The sequence below is a fragment of the Pelodiscus sinensis genome, chromosome 2 (genome assembly GCF_049634645.1).
Source record: "Pelodiscus sinensis isolate JC-2024 chromosome 2, ASM4963464v1, whole genome shotgun sequence".
NCBI classification, from domain to species: Eukaryota; Metazoa; Chordata; order Testudines; family Trionychidae; genus Pelodiscus; species Pelodiscus sinensis.
This window is the reverse complement of record NC_134712.1, coordinates 221,330,873-221,346,603: the sequence shown is the minus strand read 5'-3', so window position 1 is coordinate 221,346,603 and position 15,731 is coordinate 221,330,873. Positions and strand designations below refer to the sequence as shown.

General features: G+C 44.7%; 1 long non-coding RNA gene across 2 annotated transcripts in view; it reads right to left on the bottom strand.

Annotated features, from left to right (window-relative positions):
• The window catches only part of LOC112545180 (uncharacterized), a 46,813-nt gene extending 35,474 nt beyond the window's left edge, over positions 1 to 11,339 (bottom strand). For both annotated transcript variants that reach the window (XR_012902064.1, XR_012902065.1), the window contains exon 1: positions 11,027 to 11,339. This is a non-coding gene — a long non-coding RNA (uncharacterized LOC112545180). The remainder of the gene's footprint in view (positions 1 to 11,026) is intronic.
• Between the last annotated feature and the right edge of the window lie 4,392 nt (positions 11,340 to 15,731).

Here is a 15,731-nt window from a genome sequence, read left to right as displayed (position 1 = left end):
TAGCTAGGAGAGAGGGTGAAAGAAAAGGAGGATGTCAGAGCAACTTGGGGGATGCCAGGTCTTGGGGGGGAGAGAAGTGAGGGGACTGCAGTGGGTAGAGTCTGGGCATGAGGGGGAACCTTACCTGGCTTCATGCTCCCTTGCAGCAATGGCTGCAGCCACGCTATCCCGGCCACCCAGGAGAAAAGCTCTGCTGTTGCAGTGGCTGGCCCTGGAGGCTGGAGGCACAGTGGCTGCAGCCATGTGGCCCTGGGCTAGCTCCACTACCATGGCCACACAGCCCCGAGCCAGCCCTGGAGACTGAAGGTGCTACTGCTGCAGTGCCACGGCCTGCATGGCCACAGTAGCAGCGGCTCCGGGGCTGGGGCCAGCGCATGGCCAAAGTGCTGTGGAGGAGCCTCAGCCCCAATGCTGCCTCTTCCCACTGCAGACTAACCTGCTGCTGGGAGGAAGGAGCACTTTCCAGCAGTTACGCAAGGGAGGAGGGGCAGGGCTGAATTCCTTCCCCCGTGCTGCTGTGGCACAGTGTCTGAGACCAACAAAACTGCTGTACTGGGGGTCCATTTCTATGCAAACAGGTTTGCTGTCCAACAATGGGGTTATCCAGGATTCATGGGAGCCCACTGCCAAAGACAAAACAAAGCAGGGCACTTCTTCTTCGGATGAGATGTCATCCTGAGTCTGCTCAATGATATGCAGTTTTTCTTTTTTGGTCTGCCACACCACAGGCCTTTTTTTCTTTTATTTGCAGGCACATTCAATGTGTCCTTTTTACCCCACACTAGGTCCTTACACCAGAATTCTGATGCATGGTGACCTGACTTACCACAGCGGTAACATTCCTCGCTCCCCACTGTTTTGTGGGTAGGTTTTTGGGACACTTTATGTATCCTAGGGGATGCTCTGAAGTATTGCACCTCCCATGTGGCTAGTTCAATGGAGACCGCAGTATCAATGGCCTTCTGTAGGGTGAGCTGAGCCTCTGTTAATAGTTGCTTCTGGATAGCTTCACTGTGCCGGCCACACACTAACCTGTCACGTATGGAGTCATTTAACATCTCCTTAAATTCACATGTTCTGCCAGCTTTTTCAAAGTTTCTACAAACTGTACAACTGTTTCACTTTCTTTTTGGTCTCTGTTGTGGAACCTATACCTTTCTGCAATTACCAATGGTTTCGGAGCATAATATGACCCCAGGATTTCCACAACGGCACTGTAAGATTTGGTCTGTGGCTTAGACAGAGTGCAGCAAACTGCGTAGCAGGGAGCAGGTCTTAGCCCCTACAACACTTAAGAATATCGGCACCTTCTTCTCTTCCTTAACGTCATTTGCAATAACAAAAAGTTCAAAGCGCTCAGTATATATGTGCCATTTCTTTATAGTCTTGCCAAAAGGTCCCTATGGCCCTGTAAGTGAAGCCATGGCTGCTGCATCTCTGTTCCTTTCCCCCTCTCTCTCTCTTTCTCTTTTTATATCCCAGCCCTCTGGGCTTCACTCCTTCAGAACAAAGCAGAATCTAGTTTTAGTTTCAGTTTGCACTGTCAAGTGTCGCAGTCAATTTTCACCCAGAACAGCAAAAAGGTTTGTTTTCTTACATTGACTTCTACTACTTCTGTGGCTGGAGGCAGCACAGGGATCCCACCCTCGTCTCCATTTTGTGATATCATTTGGCATTACAGAGTTTAGGAAGGAATCACTTGAAACACAGAGAGCTGTAGTGGCTGCAAGTTGTCATTTTTATTCCATAACACAGAACTAACTAGAACCAGCACAAACCAGCTGGGCTGTTCCCTAATGACCTAACTAGCAACAACAAAATCTATATCTATATCTACAACAACCCAATACACAAGAGCCCCAGTCTCAGTTTGGAGGTTTAACTCTATAATAATACAAATTTATTTTCATTCTATTCTATATAGGTTCTTATACCTTGCTCAGCATTGTAGATTAGAACGTCTTCTTGTTTACACATCTGTCAATGTTCTTTCTCACCCTCTCCCAAATGTTTACTAACAATAACTAGGAGTAATGGAGTTAAATGATGAGACTGTCAAAGAAAGGGAAATCTTTACATTGGCAGAGGGAAGGAACAAATCTAACAGAGTTTATCCATCTTTAATTCCTGTGGTAATGAAACACCTTAGCTTTAAAACAAAAATCTGGTTTTGACTGGTGTCATCCCTGAGTCATCCAAAAAAATGTGCAAGTGAAAGAGAGATTAGAGAAAGCTGCTATTGTGCTCGTTCCCACACCACATTCTTGCAAGAGGGAGCAAATATTTCGGTTAATTACAAACAGGGACAATGTAGTCAGAAAGAAGTTCCTTCAGGAATGGGAAGGGTGTGTTGAGGGAGTGCCTGCTCCTTGCTTGCTATACTCGCCACCCCGGGCCCAGACTGCAGAAGCCTTCATTCCTACTACAGGGTTGTGAGCAGTGCACATGGCACTGCTCCTCTGGCAATGGTGGCAGTTGGAGCCCTGGGCCTCTTTAAATTGCCAGGCCCCAGAGCAACTGCCCTCTTTACTCCCTTCTGCCCCTACCAGTGGGCCTGGAGTCTGTCTTCAGACTCTTGGCCCCAGGACATTAGAACTAATACCAAGTATAGAACTTTCATGGAGTTTGAACTCTGCTTTTATCATGGTCTGGGTCCTGACCTTCCTGCTGGTCCCACCCTTCTCCGATGCTCCCTCAGTCCATCAACTTCTCTCCTTTCTTCCATCTTTTCTCCCACTACTACGCTTCCTTTCCATTCCAGCATGAGCTGGGTGGGGTCAGATGCATCCAAGCTCCAAATTAGGGAATTTGATGAGGTGCTGTCACATTACAGGATTTTAAGGGGAGCAGCCAGATCACTGCTGCACCCATGGGGGGGGAGGGTATTTGCCCCAAAGTGTATAAAAAGGGGGCCATGTGAGGTGTCACATGAAAGCTTCTGTTCTACTGATTGTGTGTATGCTATTCATGTAATTGTATAATATCTGTATGTGAAGTTATAAACGTACTCTGTATGGATGCTGGAAAATTCTCTGTCTGTGGCTGAGTAATGGGCAAGGAATGCTCAGCCAATGACTATGCTAATTAGCAAGGAGACAATGGATCTCTAGGTACCAATACACACCTCAGGAATGTGACTGATACCTGCAAACCAGCATGGATAGGTCACTGGACCATGTGACCTGTTCTGGTCAGGAAGATGCCAGGAGAAGTATAAAAGTGCCATGTGGCACCCTCCGTTTTGTCTTCAGTTTTGCTCCTGATCCCAGATGCAGCCTTGCAGGAAACAATTAGCCAGAAAGAACCATGAACCCACCCTGACATAGGATGTACACCAGAGACTTTTAAGATAGCAGTTTATAACATCTCTGTAAGAGCCTGCATCGAGAATTGGGTGATTCGATGCATGTAATGTATTATCCGTTAACAACCTTTCTCTCGTGCTTTTCTTTCTTTTAGTAATAAACCTTTAGATTTTAGATTCTAAATGTAAGCAGGGGAATGGTCCCGCTATTGTGGGGAACTTTCCTGGCTTCTATACCACCCCGGTGAAATGGACCAGCAAAAGGATCTGAGTCCCCGCTCCCTTTCCTGAGTGCTCCCCTCCACTCTCCTGAGTAGCAGAGTCCTCGGAACCCCAACAAGGCTGGGCCTATGTTTCCTGGGGCTTAATCCCCGACCTTGTAGTCACTAGGGGCAAGAGTTAGGGTGTCCCCACTCCGAGGTGCTCTCTTCACACTGCATGCTTTCTTGGCCCATTGATCATTTCATAAGTTCAAAGCAAATACAATTTATTAACCATCAACTGATTAAAGAGAAAAGAATAAGAAAAAATGAGAATGGTTAAATGAGAACACACAGCCCTGCTCTGTAGCATGGGGACATCGAAACAGCAGTCTGCAGAGTGTAAGGACAGTTCACAGTCTCTTCCTTATAGGCCCCTTAGAGGCCCTGGATGTGCTGCAGGGGGGCCGCAGGCTGGACACGCTTGCTCTGGCAGTGACCATACAGCCTCAAGCTCTAAGTGGCCAGACCCCTCCCCCAGTCTGGACTGCTGGGCCTCTTGGCTGGTGATATCTCCCTGCCCAGAACCTCTCCCCACATTTTGCTGGTCCTAGCTGCTCACCACACCCAGCTGCAGGCTGTGCTGCTTTGCCAGTCTCCAGCTCCTTGCATTGTTTCTCTGTCCCTTTTGGCTCTCTGAGCACCGCCAGTCTGCTGCTCAACTCAGGGTCTGCACTCCTTGGACTGTGTGTGCCTGGCTCTGTTGCTGCAAAACTGCCCCTCAGCACAGCTTGCACTCCTTGGGCTGTATGTGCCTGGCTCTGTTGCTGCAGGACTGCTCCTTAGCACAGCTTGCACTCCTTGGGCTGTATGTGCCTGGCTCTGTTGCTGCAAGACTGCTTCTCCACACAGTTTGCTCCTCTTAGCTGTCTTTCAGCTCTCTCCTTGCTCAGAGAGACCCAGAAAAATCCCAGCTCACAGGGAGGACGGGGTCTGGCCTCTTACTTTCCTCACTGGCCTGTCCAACCTGTCAATCAGGCCAAGCTGGAGTGTTGGCTGCTTTCCATTGTCTCTGGGGTCTGTCAGTCTCAGTGCTCTGATTTCTCATGGACCCTTCCCCTTTTGATACTGGAAGCTGGCAAACCAAAAACTCCCACAGAGCTTTAGTAAGGGGTTAACAGTCCCCTTACATAAAGGATTGGCTCAGTGTGGTCTTGTGGATAAGATCCAGAGTGTAAATTGATCGGGACCTGTGGCTGGTTTCTTGTGCCAGAAGAACCCATTCAGGGTAGGTGAGATTGGGTTCTATAACCCCTTACCTGTGTGTTAGGCCCAGAGCTGATTGGGGCACAGGAAGAGCTGGTGTGTCAGAAGGGTTTTGCTCATGAAGCTTCTGGCTGGCCAGATCAGCAGCTGAAGTGCTCTGTGTGACTGGTTTGTGGCCTCTTTGTGAAGGGCCTCCAGTAAGGAGCCCCAAGTTTGAGCAATTCGCCCTGAGTGGACGCCCTCAGCTGTGCCCAGACCCGGCCCGGTCTGTCACAGGAGCAATGGGCTCATCTGGGCAAGAACAGAAAGGCATATAGAAAGCCAGATAGGCTACAGAATAGAAGGGGTGGAGGCATGTAGGCATCATTCCCTAGAAAGTGGGAGGAGAAAGTGGAAGAAGCTGCAAGAAGACTCCCTGACAGGAAGGAGTGGAGAAACTGGCAAACCCAGAAGCTTTGGGGAAATGGATATGAAAAAGCAACAAGGGCAAAAGAAATACAGACCTAAGCTGCATGTCATAGGTTCCCTGAACTGCAACTCAGTGTAAAAATGGGCTTGAGTTCCCCTACCAACCACTGAGTAATAGGTCAGGGTGCAGGAGATGCCTGCTGGATAGCTGGTCCAGAAAGGCAGTGATTTCCTCAGAAAGGTGGTATGGAAAGCATCCCCTCACATACGACACTGAGGCATCCTAAGCACCTGAAATGCCATTGCATCCTTCTCAGAGACCTTTGCTTTCTTGGAAAACTTTGAGCAATTTCTTTTTAAGAAAAGGCTTCTGAGATTCCATTAGACACCCATCTTTGGAAACAACTGCTATTCTGCCCAGCTCACAGTGTCAAGGGAAAAGCCAGGTCACTGGTCTATTGTGTTAATTCACAAAAAGACCCCTTTACTTGTTAACATGCTTTCTGAAGCAAAGTCTGGCAGGAAGCCCATGATAAAACCATCATCTGCTGGGGCTTCTGTTTTTCTCAGCATGGTCCCTGCCCTCTGTAGCCATGTGTCTGTGGAAAATCAGGATTGGACAAAACCATCCTTTGGATTGTCATGTCAGCAGCAGGAAATGAAACCAATGAAGATGAGCGAGCAAGCGAGAAAGGGAGAGTGAATGTCTGGCTCTACCTAGAAGCACATGATGCCTGGCACCAAAGGACATGTTAAACAGTGCACATATCAGCACAAAAATCCTGGGTAATTTAATAACTGGTCCAGAATTTGCTGACTGCCTGTTAATTATTTGAACAATCCAAAACTGTCTGACCAAAAACCCTACCCTATGACTCCTCAGCTGTTTGTCCCAGATGACTAATAGCAACAGTACTTGTAATAGTTCCAGGAATGTATTAGTACTGCCTTTACTTTTCCACAGCTCTAGCCAAGCTAATACACACAAAGAACCCTGAAACATAAAGCCAAAACCTCTCCCTCCTTATACAGACATAAACAACTGTAGCTGTTGACTTTAAATGCTGCTTCCCCTGAAATATCCCAGAGAAGGTGCAGTTAACAGAAGGGGACTATGATAGAAGTTCTTTAACCTTTTGAAGAAATACAGCTTCTCAGTTGTTGTTATTAAAGCAGGTAATGTGGAAAGGTACACAATCATAACCTCTGTGAGAAATATCTTAGAAGCAATATTCTCAAAATCCAGCAATGAGAAAAAATATAGTGTTGTCCTTTCTGCCACATATACCTAAGTTGGCAATTGCTTAATGTTATGGATCCATTTCAGGAATACGAGCTAGATATTTCCTGAACTGAAAAAAAAGTGACATAGTTACAACTGTATCCTTTTTAAGTTGTCCGCTTTAGAAACTTGCACTTGTTCATGGTATATAAGAGTCCTCAATAGTTTTGAAAACATTAAATACAAATAGACAAAAAGCCTTTTCAGATATTTGTATTCTGTACAAACTTGCTGTTGGTGCTGAGGTTCTGCCACACTATTCAAATGCTAGTGGTTGTAGAACTGTATAAAGAGGTTTTCCTCTGTGCACTATCTGTAGATAATATTTGTAGTGACAGCATTGACCCAGTCTGCTACTAGCTGTCAATCTAGTAAGATAAGATCCCAATGGAAAATCAGAAATCAGGATTGGACAAAGCCACCTTTGATCCTCAAGTGCCATTCAAACATCAACATTAGTCATATTCCGAGCTTTGAGTACAACCCACCCTAAATCTGCCCAGATTTTTGAAAGATTATTTTAGCGCAAGAAGTTTTTACTTTTTCTATAATGTTACTATACCTTTAACCTGTACAAAGGAGAAGTGAGCAAAAAGATTTGCCATAGAAAAAAAGCTTTACTATAGAACAGGGGCGGAGAACCTTTTATGAATTGGGGCCAATGACCCACAGAAAAATCAATCCTGGACTGCAGCAAGTGAGAAAGAAACAAACAAAAAACCATCCCCTCACCAGCATGGGCTCCCCAAAGCAGGGGGGAGCCCTGAGCCTCAAGGGCTAGATCCAGGCAAGCTAGGGGCTGCATCTGGCCCTTGGGCCTTAGGTTCCCCATCCCTGCTATAGAACTTCCTATGTCCTACTCCAGAATGTATGCCCCCCACAGATTTTTTTGCAGCCATGCAGGAAAAAAATGACTTTCTGATGGGAAAAGGGAAGTGTGACAGGTTACTGTCTAGGAAGCCTGAGCCAGAGCTCTGTCACACCAGTTCCAGCAGGAAAACTGGGATCAGGGCACTCTGCTCCTTGCTGCCATGTAGTAGCTAGTCGTAGTGGGCTGGGAGGGCCACCTTGAACCATCTTATGGCTGGGACGGCTCTGCTAGCAATAAAGGGCACAGGAGACTGCACCAAAAGAAAGGTGTCTGACTAGTTTGTGGGCACTAAATAGGCTAAAGGTGGAGGGGGCCTGTGCCTGAACCCTGTTATAGGAAGCCACAAGAGTGATCATGCAATGCTCCCCAGCAGTATGTTTCAGATGCCCAAGGCACTGTGGAGCAGGGGGTGGGACTCGGCATGACGTGGCTGACGGCTCCTATCCCATGTCAGGCTCAGCAGCTGGTTCTTGCTGGGCTGGAGAGGATGGGACAGCTTTGTCCCCCCGATGGCATCCATGGCCAGTGTTCCCTCTAAGCTGGGTGGCAGCACAGGTTCACAATTGATTAGTCAGCCCCGCCAGTCAGTCAGCTCCTTGCAGAGAGCCTCTGAATGGGCAGGGCTGATCAATCAGCTGTGAAGCGGTGCTGTCGCCCAGCTTAAAGGGAATGCTGTCCACGGCCAGTCAGATCCATCCCTGGATTTCTCCCCAGGCTATAGTAAGCTCTGCAGAATCTCCCACCCCAACTTCTTGCACCTACAACTCCTCAGCTGTAGGGGGAGGGATCCCTGTACAAGGAGTTGCTCCCCCATCTGCACAAGCCCCTCACATGGAGACCTTCCTGCCAAGCCTCACCATCCATGCTCAGAACCTCTGCATGTTTCTGAGGCTGGCCCAGTCTTTCCACTGTGTCTTGATTGGGTGCAGTCTCACTGATGAGTCTGTGTCCCAAGGGAGAGCTGCCGAGTAATCTTCTACCTCTGTGCAGCCAGTGCTCTGTGAGCTCCAATGCCATGCTGGAGCCTTCATATTTATTTGATGAAATCTGCAGAATTTTAAAGTATTTTGCATATAATTTTTGTTTGGTGCAGAATGCTTTCAGGGGTAACACTTTTGCACATCTTTCAGATTGGTGGGGCAACTTCATATGCTTCTGCTGACTGCAGAAAGTGGTGCTGTTTTCTATTCTGTGGACTGCTTCTCATTCTTTTGCACCACAATTCTGTGAACTCTGTGTTTATTCTGGCATGGAAGCTAGTACTGATGGGGACCCAACAGAGGAATTAAACTGTCAAATATAATTCTAGATAATATTTATTCAAATATTCAAAACATGATTCAAATGCATGTATGCCATCTTCTTTTCTCCAAATTGCAAAGCCAAAATCTGGACCCCCATCAGGTAGAATATTGGAACATGTGAGGATTTTATTCACCATATGTGTTTGCTTACTCATCTGTCATATACTTTCTGCATCATGATTAATTGCCTTTTAAAACAATCATTGTTGTCCCATGTTCTGAAATGTGTATGCTAATCCACTGTCTTCTGTTCATATTAATGCCAAGAAACAAATGGTGAAAAGTAACTGCTACTATGAAATTTCTTTCTACTGCACAACCCCAGCCTAACCCTGTTCTGTCATGTTAAAATTGATATTTGACTGTACTGAAACTGAAAAGTGATAATTCTTTAAAGAGCAAATCCAAGATGCCTCGGTTACCATGGGCAAAATTCAGAAAGCAATTCAAGGCAATATAAGGTAGCATAATTCAAAGGTTCTTCTGATTCCCTCATCATGTCAGTTACTTCATTAGATTATTTTAGGTCCACTGATACTCCCATATATTCATGCACATACTTTCATGTATCTTACACCTTGTTAGGGTCAGTCTCTGAATTTTGCCACTAAATCCAGCTGAGACCCAATTAAAGTAAACCTTTCCAGCAGTCAGGCCGTTGCCGTCTTGAATCTGGAACATGTCACTCAAAGGCTAAACCAAATGCTCTGAACTTGGAGTTTTTGAAATTGCCCATGTGCCACAGTTGAGCATCCATGTTCAAGAGGTTGTATGCTCAGATGTGTGTCCATTTCTCTGTTCCTTAAAAAGCAACCTTCCAACCTGCTGGGCAGCTCCATTATAAATCAGACTGCTTAACCATAAATTGCTAATTACTTTTCAGAAAATATGAATTTTGTAGGGACCATCATGCTGTTGCCAGTGTGGGAATGAAATGGTGCGTGCTTGGTGGAACATGAGACTGACATTGTTAACTTGATTTGCAAAATGCCATTCATATCTATTTTCTAGCTGTCCAACTGTAGCACTGGTGTAAGTATTGAACTGTGGCTATGAATTAGGATGTTTCTTAAGAGAAAAGGCAGGTGAGATTGGAAACATATTGTTGTCCTTGTTGTCCTAAGTAGGTGGCCAAAGTTTGGGGCCCTGTGAATTGTTTCCATTATGAGGAAAAATTGATGATGGAGTCAAGTGTCTTTGATGCAATCCTGATTATTTCCAAAGTGTAAAATCCTGTTTCTTGAACACATAAGAAATCAACCAAGAGGAGATATTTTCTCTGCACATAGCTCCAAGTTGCTTCCAGAAGCTCCCTCTGGCTAGGCCTTTCTCAGGAACGCTCTCTCAGTTGCTTGTCTGGCTTTCTGCTCTCCTGTGTCTATGTGTGGGGTTTCTTCTGCTTTTCCCTCACTGATATGCATCTGCTAATACAACACCCAACCAAGCCCCTCGGACTACTTAGATCAAATTCCTGAGCAACCTTGCATGTGCCATTGTTTTTTTGGGTGGAGTGGTGATATATGCCTGCATTTGGGGTGCAGTCTACTACTGTTTCATAAAGGAACTTAATTTTAGCAATATTAAATAAAAGTCAGCAGCTACATTCCCCACTTTCATTGAAGTTTAGCCCACATAACTTTGAATGTCTATCAGTATTCTTGAGATGTGTTTGGATTAGCGTTTCCAAACCTTAACATAACGTAGAATGGCTTTCTCAAAATTCAGAAATCTAGGAGTGCTTCAACTACATTTTTAAATGTGCTGCACATTTTCATAAACTTTTGAAGCATAGGTTTTGGTTCTTCACTTCCTAACAACTTGTACAAGTTTAAATAGTTACACAAATTGTAAGGTAGTAGAAAATCAAGCCCACAACAATTCAGAATAGTCAAAAACTTCTCAGAATCATCCACCTCTCTCACTCAATCTTTGGTAGTTCAGGTAAAACAGAACTTGTATTCAAGTTGCTTCTGGTTTTGCAAAACCCAAGCCATGCAGCTGATCTTTAACAAATGGCTCTATTTTGCCCACTACAAAGGTGAACATGACCAAACAGTTTCCCCCCAATCCACATTCTGCCTTTGGTAGCTGGGATAAAATGCAAACCATGTCCAAACCAATGCTGGTTTTAATTTCAGAAAACCAAAACCCTTCTGATGAGGTTTGTCAAAACCAAAACCTGAGCTCCTCAGCCCACATCTACTGTAAAAAGGGTATCTTGTTAATTTTTCTTGGCAGTGTTGTTTCCCCTTATGGTAAATCTGAACTTTACTGCAGTAGGGTTTTGCCACGTGCTGAGTGAAAACAAAACAGCCTTAATATCCTCCTTCCTCTTGACTTTGCATTTTCCTATATGGTGCTCCTCCTGTTTCCTTTGAATTCCCTTCTTACCTTAGTGTGGTAGCTTGCCCCCTATTTTTTCCATTCTCTCTTCTTAACCAGAGTCTGATGCCAGTTCTACTCCTGGTAGTGTTTAGAATATATTTTTGTGCCTCTTCTGAACGGTATTTTGAACCAGCTGTTTTTTTGGTTTTTTTTGTTTGTTTTTAAATCATGCAGTCTGGAGGGGACTATAACAACTGGCATTATAACAACTGAGGACTAGATGGCTCTGAGGATTTCTCATGCTGTAGGAAGTCTTTTCTCTCTAAATTATCAGTTTGACTCCGACTGAGCTCAGTAATGATGAAAAGATGCTGCCATATGTCCGACGGCCTCTCAGAAATTTGTTGTTTTTTTCATTCCAGTTTCTAGGGGACAAGTGTTTTCATCATCAAATTAGTTCTAGAATCCTTTTCTTATTATTTCTAAAGTTCTGCATGCATCTGTGGAAATCAATATTAATGATGATTTTTTTTTTACAATAATCAGTCGATCCACTATCACAACTGATGCTACTTAGCAGCTTTGTTAGAAGTCCAACAGAGAGGCCTTAGGTTAAATTGGCCTGGAGACTGATCTAGCCTCTGTCTTTTCATTCAGATCTCTCCAATTCCAGATTGAGGCACATTGGAAGAAATGTGTGGGAGGTAACTGCATGCAGTTGTTACTTCAGATATAAACCAGAAGCGTGATTTAATATCCTTTGCACTCTCACAAATTTCATATCTCACTGACTTTGTTGGGGACCTTGGAGTGTGTAAAGAAGGTGATGGAGGGCCTGATATGGGCAAATGCTGTGTTCAACATCTTGGTGAGAAAATGCTTTGGAAGACTGGCTGTGAGTAGATGAGCGTGTGCGCTGTCCAGATTAAAGAACTCTGTGCAACACACAACCTCCCATGTGCACCCATATACAAACCTTTGGGCATTTCTAGACTTCAGTTAGCTTCACTGTGGCTCAAAAATATTTATTTCTATTTCCAGTTTCCAGGGAAAACTAGTAAATGCTAAAACATTGTGGCTACATCTACATTGCGCAGTCTTGTGCAAGAAGATATACAAATGAGGGGTGGTGATGAATATCGCTGTGCCTCATTTGCATATCTAATGCACCACCATTTTTGCGCAAGGGGCTTTTGTGCAAGAAGGAACAGTCTATACTGCTCCTTCTTGTGCAAAAAACTTCTCTTCTGCAAGAGCCATTCTGCCTGAAAATAAGCAGCATAACGGCTCTTGCACAAGAGAGGGTTTTTGCACAAAATGACGGTTCATTAGGTATGCAAATGAGGCACGGCAATATTTATCGCTGTGCCTCATTTGCATATTTTCTTGTGCCAGAATGCACAATGTAGACATAGCCTAAGACTATTGATATGGCCATCTTGGCACAGACACGGGAGAGCTAGAGCCTTATGGGAGACCTGTTCTTGTGGGATTGCCTGTTCTGAAGATTTAGAAAGTCTGGACTGTTTTCCTAACCATCCAAACTTTCTGAGGTTCACTCACCCCTATTAGCTTTGACTGTCAGGAAGCAGAATTCAGCTTCTGCTATTGATGATATATTTCAATGATGTGATGTGGATCCTGTGGGTCAGAGGTCACCAGTGTGGTGTCCTAGCAGGTATCTTGCTCTGTCCAATGATGATAACCTGTCCTGAACCTGGGTCAGTAAGTCTGTTAGTGGGGAAGAGGGGAGGTGTATGTTGGTACCAAGATGTTTCTTCATGAGGTACTCTGTTATGATCTCTCTGGAATATGCTTCCAGCCTGTGCTTAGCACCATGTCGTATTTTACACCATTAATCCTGTTTGTGCCTGTGATGCGTAGGAGGAGTGCTGGCCAGCACCCTGTGATTACGGGGTTAAGCTCAGGAAGATACCAAGGGTGTTGGCAGGAACCCAGAAGAACCAATGGGGATATGGTGCTGAAATTTGAATTGGATATAAATACATGGTCTGCTCTTCCTTTGGGGGGATTTCTAAAAAAAGAGCTAAAGAGAGCAGATGCAGGGTTCAGAACTGCCATGCCTATAAGGAATATTGGACATGGGAGTGAACTAGGCCTTGAAGTACAGATCAGCATGGATCATGAGTAGAGGGAAAAGTATATCTAGTCACAATCAGCAGGGCTTGACAAACAATGTAATCTACTCGCCCGTGGTGAGTAGATTACACCCTGGAAGAGCCAGCGCAGAGCGATCTGCTCATGCGTAGAGTGCAGAACCGCACGGCTGGTGAGCGGGGCTCACCGCCACTCGATGAGCCCTGACAATCAGGATATTGTTCTTTATTTTGGTTGTTTGGGTTAACCTTCTCTGTGTGAATCCACGCCTTCCCTCCCCCATTCACTATCAAAGAGTTGTTCCCAGAGATTTTCTCTGTGCTTTAATTTGTTTTACTTAATTGCTCTGTACACCTAGCAACCAAGTACGCTTTATCAAGTATATCTTTTGTTTGTTAATAACAATCACTTTTTTAAGGTGAAGGTTTAATTCTTGTGTCCTGGAAAGTAACAGGTGTCTGTGTGTGCCTGCTTTTGCCTGCCTAAGACTTGGCAATCAGCTATCAGACACTGCAGTTTGTTTCTCTTTTTAATTTTTTCAAGCTCTTTTTGAGCAAAAGAGCATGGGATTCCTGGGGAAGGAATTCAAGTGTTCCCTCTTGTTTTCAGAATGAAATCACTTGATGGTGATTTTTGTTGTAGTTTTTTTTCTTAGTGCTAGTGCATCTGTGATTCTGGGGAGTTTTTTTGTTTTTTGTAAGCAGAGCCTATAGAGGCAAGATATTTAAAGTCTTTGCCCCCCCCACCCCGCCCCCGCACCTTTCTGCATTCAAAGTGCCAGAGTGGGGAACAGCCCTGACAGTGACAGATCCTGTTACCAGAGCCTGTCTCTTGCTCACAGGTTAACTTTGCTTTATAATTGCAAAGTTTTGCCAGTTGTGGCATAGACCTCAAGCCTCACCCCAGGCCTGTGATACATGGGTTTATGTTTAAGACTTTCATCTTACTACAGCTCCGCAATGACACTCAGACCTTAAAGTGAAGCTGAGTGAGCCACTTTCTATCCTTACATAAGGGAAGGGAATAATGGATTCTGACAACAGGGATATTCAAAAAGTTTCTCAGAAGTTTAATCATGTCTTCCTTACTTATGTAGCGGGAGTCAAAGTATCTTAAATCGTGCTTTTGCACCATCCACACAGCTGGAGGTCAAAGGGAGCACAAGTTTCCATTGACTTTCTTTACTCCTTATGAGGAGTACTGGCACTGGTGGAAGTGCCCTCTCAGTTTGAATTAGTGTGTCTTCACTAGACCTGCTAATTCTAAGCTCAGAAGATTGACTACAGCAGCCTTGATATTCTCTGTAGAGCAGACAAACCCGGAGAGGCTTTCAGACCATGAAAGGGTCAGTTCACTATGAATTAAAGCAGTGAATATTTGACTGATCATTAGTGCTCCTGAACTGACATCCAAATTGCACCAGGAAACGGCTGTTTTAAAACTGCATTAGTATGATTTAAAATTGAATTATTTATAACCAGACATTGCCATAGGAATAATTTTCTGTTGCAGCACTTCTCGTTTTCCCAGTCTTTTATTCCAGAGAAGAATGGTTGCTGTTGAGGATATCTGTGCTAGCCCAGGGAACATCGCACCTGCCACCTCCAGCTTGACTTTCGAACAAGGAATTTGCAGTATTCACGAGTGTCTGTGTATTGCAGTATGGACACAGCCACAGCAGAACCATAAGGATTTGTGCTTTGCTTTCCATTTACAATTATATAGTATGACGCTGACCTTTTCAACGCTGACTATTTTGGACAGATAAACTCTACACTCAGACCAATTTGACTATTGCAAACAGAGCCTCAAGTGTATTTTCATCTTCATATTTGATTTGTATTCTCTTTGAAATGTGGATCAGGGTTAGTCATTTTTCCCAGCTATTAGAAGAGGAAAGGAAATATTTTTATGTATTTATAGTTGAACTGGTAAGCGGCACTGACCTTACCAGTATTTCTTTTGGGCTTATCCCATTGATTTGCTCACATTGTGACATTGATTATTTTGATTCTGGTGTTTTAGCTACAAGCTGTGATACGAATAAATCCCACAAAGAAACAGAATCACTTAAAGTGACAGAGCAGTCCTAAAGGCACGGATCCCGAAACCCTTATTCTCGCTGAGCGCTAGCGTACGTCATAAGTGATCCCACTAAAATCAGTGGCACCACTTGTAGGGAAAAGCTGTGTTTTCCATGAATAAATATATGAGAATCTGGCCCCAGATGTGCATAAGCGAGAGCTGGGTGTTGCTAGTAATGCAGTTGTGTTATCTGCAGAATATAGAAAAGAGCTATGACTGATGCAGCTGCACTGAACATTTTGTTCATTTAGAACAGGGATTCTCAGACTTCATTGCACCATGAACCCCCTTCTCACAACAAAAATTACTATATTACCCCAGGCGGGAATCAAAGCCTGAGGCCACATGAACATTGCTGCCCCAACATTGCTGTGTGAAAGGGGGAGGCAAAACTCAAGCCCAAGCCCCATGCAGGGAACCTGGAACCTGAGCCCTGGCACCCAGGGCTGAAGCCCTCGGGTTCCGACTTCAGCCCTGGGATCTAGGACTTGGGCTTCAGGCCTTAGCAAGTCTAAGCCAGCTGTGGTGACCCCATTAAAATGGGAAAATGACTCATTTTGGGCTCCTG